Below are 9453 nucleotides of genomic sequence, written 5' to 3' on the forward strand. Positions count from 1 at the left end.
CCGGCTCGATAAGTTTTTCAAATTTCTTGGCCCAAGCCCGGCCCAGGCCCGATAAATTTTAAAAGATTTTGGCCCGACCCCGGCCCGATAATTTAAAAAAAAAATAGCTCGAGCCCGAATCTTTCTCAAAATTTAGTACTAAATTTGACCTAACTCTCAGAAACATTTTCTAAACTTTGGTTCACAACTTGACTCTTGCCTTCCGAATGGTACCATTGCCTCCTAGAACTTTGCCTGTCATCGAGAGAACAAAAACTCCATTCCCTGTAACAAAAATCTAACTTAATTGATTTTTAGCATAAAGTAAAGATATCAATATTGTTTAGCGACAGGCAAAACATTCCCACCCTCTCTTTTTATATTTTGAGTTCAGTGAAGGTCAAGGTCAGAGCTCAATTTACCGCATAATGCCTGCAATCCTCTATAGTGAAAGTGGAGCCGCTATGCAACACAAACTGTAAATAGCTATTGCATTCTTTGTAATTTTTCACGGACACACTTCTTCAACGTTTGGCTTTATTCCAATTATCGTTTAACGAAAGTCAATAATTATTAAAGAATTGCAATTGATCGGCCCCAGCCCGGCCCGACCTGAAGAGAAATCAGTGTCGGCCCGCCCAAGCCCGGCCGGTACAAGTCTCTACTATCTACCTTCATACAAAGTAAAAAAAAAAAAAAAAAAAAAAAACAATTCAATAATATATTCCTTAAAATATATCATTGATTTTTTTTTCACTTTTCATCTTCGTAAAGCCAAATTTTGTAATTCATAAACAATCCTTAAAAATTAAAAAAAAAAAAATGTATTCATTAAATACTACAAGTCTGAATAAAAAGAGTCTACACATCGCAGAAATTATTTATCTCTACCGATTGATCATCACCAGTACCACGCTAAGACGCCTGCTCTCTGAGAGATCCCTTTGCTAGGATACGTGGTCTCTGCAAACACGTCACCACTCCCTAGGACGACTGATCTCAAGGTTTTACCTGCCTTTTTAGGACAGATGGTCTCTAAGAGGTACCTAACAACATGCCTTGCCCACAAGAGAATTGGTTCCGTCCCCAAGGCTATTGATCATTGAGATCCTACGATGCAAACCGCCAATACTTCTAAAGATGAACTCATATTTTATCCAGGGGCGTCATTTCAGACTTCACTTGGGGGGGGGGGGGAAGAGTACCACCGACATAAGACTTTCAAGTTTTGTACTAGTATATTAGTAGACAATCGATTAAAGTATATCTATTCCTCAAACTCTTGGGGGGGGCAATTGCCCCCTCTTGCCCTCCCTAAATGACGCCCCTGATTTTAACTGTAGTGTTGATTACTACTGTATATAAGCTGATTCAAGATGAAGTTTGATCTGTTTCGTATAAGAAAAATAACATTATTAGGAATAGTACCATGGAATAATATGCTAATTCAGAAAGGAAGTCTATTGACAATAAATAATAATGCTACGTCTATCACTAACTTGAGTGACAGTGATATGAATTTTGACCTAAAAATAAGTTTTCTTAAGGTGGCCGTAAATGTTCATTCTGAAGATAATATGTTTGACGTCTTTCTTGTAAGTGAACATTGGTGTTATGAAAATGAAATAACATATATTGTGATGGATAACTATTATGTAGCCAATAGTTATAGTAGAGGAAAACACAAACGCGGAGGTGTAGTAAATTATGTAAAAAAAATAAAGTCCTATAGGATGAAATATAGGATAACAAGACTTATACTATTTGTGTAATGAACTTCCTTTTTGAGGTTACAGGTATTTGCATTCAAGAGCTTAAGTTAGTTATAGTGTCTGTTTATAGGTCACCTGATGGAAAACCCGCTATTTTCCTAGAAAATCTTGAGAAAATATTTAAATTTTTAAGTAGACCTAGCTGGGGGCATTTTAGAGTTGTTGTGTGTGTGTGTGTGTGTGTGTGTCAACTCTCACTTTGATGTAAGGCAGATCAAATGCAGTGTATCCGAATTAGATAATTTACTTAAAGAGTACAATTTCTACTATACAAGTGACAGACCAAGTAGAGGATTAGCCTGTTTTGACAATATATTTACAAACATAACAAAAGATCGTATATCTAGTGATGTAACAGTCTTTCCATTAGCAGATCATGAGTCTGTCTGGATTAAAGTAGGTTCCGTAATTGTTAGGAAATGTGTAGTTGAGGAGAGTAAAATAATAATTACAAGATCAATATCCGATGAAAGAATTTTACATTTTCCAAATTGATTGAATAGTGTAAATTGGTTGAATGTGTTAACCGAACCCACATCCACGAAATCAGCTAATAATACGTTTGAGAGTTTCAGCGCTTGAATGTGTTTAATATACTTATTCCTAGAGGAAAGTCAAAGTAACGAATAACAAAAAGGATGTAAAGATACTAAACGCTAAACGGTGATGCAAATTGGTTGAGTTGAGTTGATTTTGAGTTTAACGTCCCGTTGTTAGTGAATCAATTTGGATTTAGGGCCGGAAGGTCTACGATTTATGCTATAGACTTATTAGTAAGCAAGGTTTTACAAGTTTTTGAGTCCATAAGTTTTGCATGGGCCACATTCTGTGACCTGAACAAGGTTTTCAACTGTGTTGACCACAATATACTATCAAATAAACTGCCTTATTATGGTGTAGGATATGCTGGTCTAAACTTATTCAGGATTAACAAATGGTATGTGTGGGAAGGGAAAAGTCACAAGTTGTACAGGTACCGCAAGGTTCAGTACTTGGGCCTTTGCTTTTTACTATAATAGTTAACGATTTACCAAATTGTATAACTAATCACTCAATTTTATATGCAGATGACACAACATTTCTCAATGTTAGCCACGACTTGGAAAAATTAGAAGAAATCACATTATCTCAAGCAGGATCATGGTTCAAAACGAATTGTTTTTTCCTTAACGAAGGTAAAACGAAACATTTCAACTTCAGTTTAAGAGATATGCCAATCGAGAACAATTTGGACAATGTAAAAGTTTTGGGCATTATAATTGATAACAAATTATCATGGGATTCTCACATTCAATATATTACAGGAAGTCTTTCTAGAGTAATATATTTGATAACCAGACCGGTAGCCAGCCCAAAAATGTAGGGGGACTAGTAGAAGTTAGGGGGGCCGATGCAACCATGCTATAGTTTATCACCATACTATAGTTCATTTGCAAGCCTTCCGTGTAAATTTTAGGGGGCCAGCAAAAATTTAGGGGGCGACCCCCCTATACCTCCCGTGGATACGGGCCTATTGATAAATGTGTGGAATCAGGTACCACAGAACTATGTAAGATCCGCATACTTTGCGTTTTTTCAAAGTATTTTACTATATGGTATACTGTTATGGGGAAATGGTCGCCATGTGAATGACGTTCTATTGTTACAAAAAATTTGTAAGAATAATGATGAATTCAGAGAATATGTGCCATTGTAAACCATTATTCATAAGATTAAAAATAATGACGGTAATCAATTTGTATATGTACACAATGTGTTGATGTACAGCAAGGTCAAAATGTCATAAATGCACTATAGACATGACCCATGACATACACTCATATAACACTAGAAATAACAGGCGTGTCAATTTACCACATTTGAGATTGACAAAATCACAAAATAGCTATGAAGCCGTAAGTGTAAGTTTGTATAACAAATTACCTATAGAACTGACACAAGTACCTATGGATAGTTTCAAAATTAGATTATACTCTTGGTCAAGGGCGCCCATCAGGGGGGCAAGGTGGGGCGCTCGCCCCCCTATAGGTAATTGTACTTCAGAATATCGAAAATTCAATTTTTACATTAGTTACAGCAAAATTTGAAACTATTTTTGAAACGTCGCTTATGCTTGCCCCCCTTGGAAACCACAACATGGGCGCCCTTGCTCTTGGTTAGTTGAAGAAACACCATTTTAATCAATAGATGAGTATTTTGAATGTGATAATATTTTATTTTTGTAAGGTAATAATATTTAATTTATGTTATTGTGGTGAACTTTAGTACAGTGAAACCTGTCAACTTGGCCTCTCTAAGTTGGCCATCTGCTTATCTTGGCCTAGTTCGTCTTGAACCTGCATTTTCCCATAAGACATTCGTTACTTACTACTCTATAAGTTGGCCACCTCTCTATCTTGGAAGTTGGCCACACTGAAGCAATGTTTATACTATGATGATAATGATAAATTTACCTACGTATCTTGGCCACGCAAAATACCGTTTTGTTATTTTTCTTAACTCTTTCGTATTCCCATATGAGAGGCAGATGTTCTGTATTTGTGACTGGACACAAAGAAGCATAGATTCGCACGATTTGTTCTTGGGGGTCAATGCCCAGAACGCTACCCTCATAAAGGGGTGGTGAAGGAAGGTGTGAATAAGAAAAAGCACGTACAAGAATTCATGAAATGGTTGTATGTATTTGTTTACCCTGTCTGTTTTGGTAAAACCATTAGCTATACCAACTCCTCTCATCAGTGGGGAGCTTTAGTAATTCCGGAAAATTCTCAAGGTTAATAAAACTATTCAATTGTCAACTATTGGCACCTGTCGGCTCGTCAAAAGATAGCGTAGTTTTTGAGATATCAATTCCCTCAAGATTTTCTTAAAACATCTTTTGCTCCGAGGGAAACACTTCTAGCTCATTTATATCTGCCAAAAAGAATAAAACAAATACGTCTAGAATGAACCATCATTCAGTAATAACTGCAAAACGTCATATAGTCTAAATTGCATATGAATTTCTCAATTTATAACTTAGCTTTTCTTGTTTTCAACAGTGTGTTATACTATCCAATCAGTAGCGTAGCCAGGATGTATGTTTGGGGGGGGGGGCAAGTGCTGTTATAGGTACATATAGAAAAATTACAAACAAAAAATATATAAACATAAAAATATATATAAAAAATTACAAACATCAAAGTACCAAAGTACATTGTCGGACCTCTTTGGGGGGCCGGCCCCTCTGGGCTCCCCCTTTTCCTATGCCACTGAATCCAATGTACCAGACTAGTTTTCAGGAAGAGAAAGGTATGCACATATATTAAACATACTATAGTAATATTTTCTAGTACTGTATATTTTTATGTTTACTCTATATACATTATTTATAAGTAGCTGTCGTGCCACTGCCTATTAAAACTTTACAATCAAGTAATACTAGAAATCCTACACGAATCACACGAATCACACTTATTTTCTGTAAGTTGGCCACCTGTCTAAGTTGGCCACTTTTCGATGGAACCGATGGTGGCCAACATAGACAGGTTTCACTGTACTATAACACTTATTATAGATAATGAACAATTATTGTTGCAGTGCACTTATTGTAGTAAGATATAATTTGACATTGTCTATGGCTATGTAGCTGATTCGACAATAACATTTATTATTATTATTATTATTATTATTATTATTATTATTATTATTATTATTATTATTATTATTATTATAAGATACTTTTATACCTATAATAAAAGGTGATTGGGTAAAGCTCAAAATTCCCGTGTATTATCTTTTAGCTCTACCCTAAAGGACAAAATTTTACAATTAGTGTTAGGCTAATCGTATTTTGAGGAAAGTGACAAAATTGTGGACCTGAATGCAGTAATTATATTTATTTCCTGAGTATTGTTAGGCAGTGTAATTGGCAAATGATGTTCAGTGTAGAAAGTGGCCGTTGAGTACAATGTGTATACAATAATTCGAATCGTTTTTCTATCTTTCTAATTTAAAATGTGAGCAGTATCCTTGGCTTTAGATTTGATATTGTAACAAAAGAAACACACTGTATTTTAAATTATAATGTGTTACAGTTTCGGATATCTAACATATCATTCATCATATACTATAGAACATAAATGAAGATACAGACATGTATATCATTCTTATGAAAAAGTCTAAATTCTATCGGCTGAAGCTTTCAGCCAATCCCGTAGGTCCCCGTATCCATTTTCCAACCAATCACGTGTCACTAGTTTTGGACCTTATAAGAACTCTTTTCAATTTCATCTTCCTCTCTAAGCTATCCAAATTCCAGAATTCTTTGCCATCATTCATTAATAGGTAAGCTCCCTGTACAGTTCACCACTTTATCTCTTTCTACCTTCTTTATCCAATCTGCTTCTTTCCACTTCCTTATTATCATTCTCTTCTCTACCTCCAATACTTCTGTCTTACTCCACTTATTTTCGTAATTAGTCTCCTTAACATGTTTATATATCGCATTCGTATCTTACTTCCTCCTCACATCATCTTGATGTTGTTTTATCTTTTCTTTCATTCTCTATCTCTTCTACATATGACATATCGCAGTCCCCACACCACCCTGTAGATGAATCTTTCTTCCTCTTCATTTACCTTCTTGGTGCCTTCAGACAAAATAATTTAGTCTTTTTCATAAGGATGACTATACGTATGTCTGTATCTTCATTTATGTTCTATTGTGTCTATCAGTGGCGTATTTACGATTTTGTTTCGGGAGGGGCTTTGCTAATTTTTGGGAGGGCTTTGCCTGAAAATGTGAAAATTCTGCAAGATATTTCATATATTTGACTATAGTAAGATTTCGGGGGGGGCTTAAGCCCGGAAGCTCCCCCTAAATACGCCACTGGTGTCTATATAGTGTCTGATGAAGGATATCCGAAACTGTACCACATTATAGTGTAAAATACAGTCAGGGGCGTCATTTAGTGGGGGCGAAGGGGGAAGAAGTGACTGTGTAATAGAAGAAAAATTGCACGAAATTGGAAAATGAATTTTGAAGAAACAATTTATTATTAGAAATTGAGCTTGATTTTTAATGCGTGTGCATTAGTTAGTTATTTATATATGTTAGCGATATAGAAAAAAGGGAAGTCAAAAATATCGAGATAACCAATGCTATTGGTTATGTGGGGGTGTATACTAAAGATTGAAGAGGGAAAAGATTCCATAAAAATTACCTTGAGTTCGTGCAGACAAACACAAGTAAATTATTGAAAAAAATTACGAAGTTTTAGGGGGGTTGAGACCCGCTGGACGATTTTATTGAAATGTACTTAAAATAACTTTGGCCCAAGGTTGAAGAGAAAAACCTATAAATTAGCAGAATCGTGCTTCAGACGTCGAATCGGAATCGATCTGTGTAAATAGACAGTGCTACGGAACTAAGCTATATGAGTAAATAATAAGTATAAAGTGTAATTGAATAGTGAAATGCGTTACATTTATGACATTGCGAATTCAGACTTGAATAAAACCAAACCTATCTATATATCAAAATGTTAGGTTTCTGGCCAATCTTTTCGACAATGAGATCTTGAAAACCACAATTGCTAGAAACCTGACGTTTTCGCTGGTCGATTCCAAATTTTGTGTAGATTGTCTAGTTATTCAAATTTTCAGAAAACTGCCTATTATTCTATTCCACATTTTAAGCGTTGTTTTCACCTTATTAGTTTAATATTGCCACTAGGACGTTAAGGTCCTAGGCAACCAGTAGAGGATGGACATTACGTAATGCGAGTTGATGGACATTTCAGGTGCTTTGCTTTAATCTGAATGACAAAACTTATTACAAGCTGGCAACTTCAAAGCCTTATGGACCCACAATGAGGCGCACTCGGATATGGAATTATAAAGGAAAAAATGCGTTTGGTATCATCTATCTCTTATCAAAGTTTGCCATAAACTCACTCCAACATTCTATATATTAAAATACTAAATTTATATATTTGTCTATAGCAATTCACTCCCTTTGAGAGCGGAACCGCGGTGGCTCAGTGCTAGAGCGTTCACCTCTGGTATGTGGAGTCTCGGGTTCGATTCCAGATTCCGCCAAGTGAACTTTGTGGTGGACAAACACCGTGTGTGTGGGTTTTCTCGGGGTTCTCCCGTTTCCTCCCACTTTCTTTATTCCACAATTTCATTCATTTGTTATAATCACGGTCTCCTTTAGCCTAGCCGGCATAACCGTGGGACGTAAAACTTAAGATGTCATTTCATTTCATTTTTCCCTTTGAGAGTCTTCCTGTCCTTTACTTGTGTCGTAAATGGACTTGCACAAATATAGTGAGAAGCAATATTTCTTCCAGATATGTTCTTTTAGGCGGGCACTCCCCCCGGAGCTCTGAGACTGCCCCGGAGACCAAAATAATACGTCTATAATATAATAATAAATAGAATAGTATCAGCAGTGCCTCCCGCAGAATACTAAGTGCGTCCCCTGGGACATTGTTTCTGAAAGAAAAACTGGTGAGAAGTGGAAAGGAGATTCAAGCTCATATTAAAATTGTGCGTAGGGTTGTCAGATTTTGTAAGCGAAAAACCGAGACACTTACCTCACTCTATATATAAGATCACGGTTCCTGCTCATTTGGTCAGAACCAATTAATAACCTGTCTTTTCTAGGTTAGTACTCACAATTTTCCTGTTTATTCTATATACAGTTAACAGAAATGAAGCCCCACAAAGGATGTATAAAGAATGTGAAAAGGTAACATAAGGAGGGCTGTCTGATGTCTCTTATTCCGAATTTTTGTATTTAATAGGTCCTAAATATTGCGCCAATTACGACACACTCTCCCATTTATGATTGAAGAGATACTTTTTTTTTTTCTGTTGCATCATCATTTGAGTCAGAAATACTACCAGCCGTTTTTAGGTGAGACATACTAGTTCTTGCGTGTTGATTTTTTTTAAATCTGAAGAAAGAAAACCGGGACAAACAGGCGTTCCGAAAGCCTTTTTCGGGACAGCTAATTCTTTCATTGAAAACGGGACGTCTGGCAACCCTAACTGTGCGCCGTGTAAATAGGGCAGGTTCACCTAGTATCATTATAATTTTGCCTTCCGAAGCAGAACTCAACTAAAATTTCTTCTACATCCGAAAAGGTGTGTTTCTTAAATTTTTTCTAATGATTTCTACTTCTGGAATATAAGGTTCTGCTGTGTGCATTTCACTGTCTCCACGAACATTAGTTTTTGGCTGGGTGTTAACGAAATTATCAATGAAATCCTTCTACCGTTCCAAGATGCTACCTGTATCAGTGAGAATTGTTCTGTCAGGGGCGGATCCAGGACGGACTTCTGGGGGGCGGTGGGTTGTAATACTGCTACTTAGAGCTACTTTTAAGAGCTCCAAACTTTGGGATGAGTGTTCTCTTCTGGATCCGCCCCTGAGTACGAGGTTGGTAGCTTTTCTTAAATTCGTTGATGCGCTTATACATGTCTCGAATGTTTTTGTTTTAACTAGGCTATCATCTTCAAGTTTCCTAATTTTGGCTTTCAAAAAATCGCGTTTCTTTGTTCTAAGTTTTGGAAGTTTGCTACCTAATATCAACGAGATTTTATGTAGTTACATCGTTCGGAGTGTGTAGTTGTCGCAGTTTTGCCTGTTTTCTCTGCTCTGCTAGTTTAGTGTATTCCTTGTCGAACCATTGTATGATAGTGCGTACAATTC

This window comes from Thermobia domestica, chromosome 1 (assembly GCF_964235325.1).
Source record: "Thermobia domestica chromosome 1, izTheDome1.hap1.1, whole genome shotgun sequence".
Lineage (NCBI taxonomy): Eukaryota > Metazoa > Arthropoda > Insecta > Zygentoma > Lepismatidae > Thermobia > Thermobia domestica.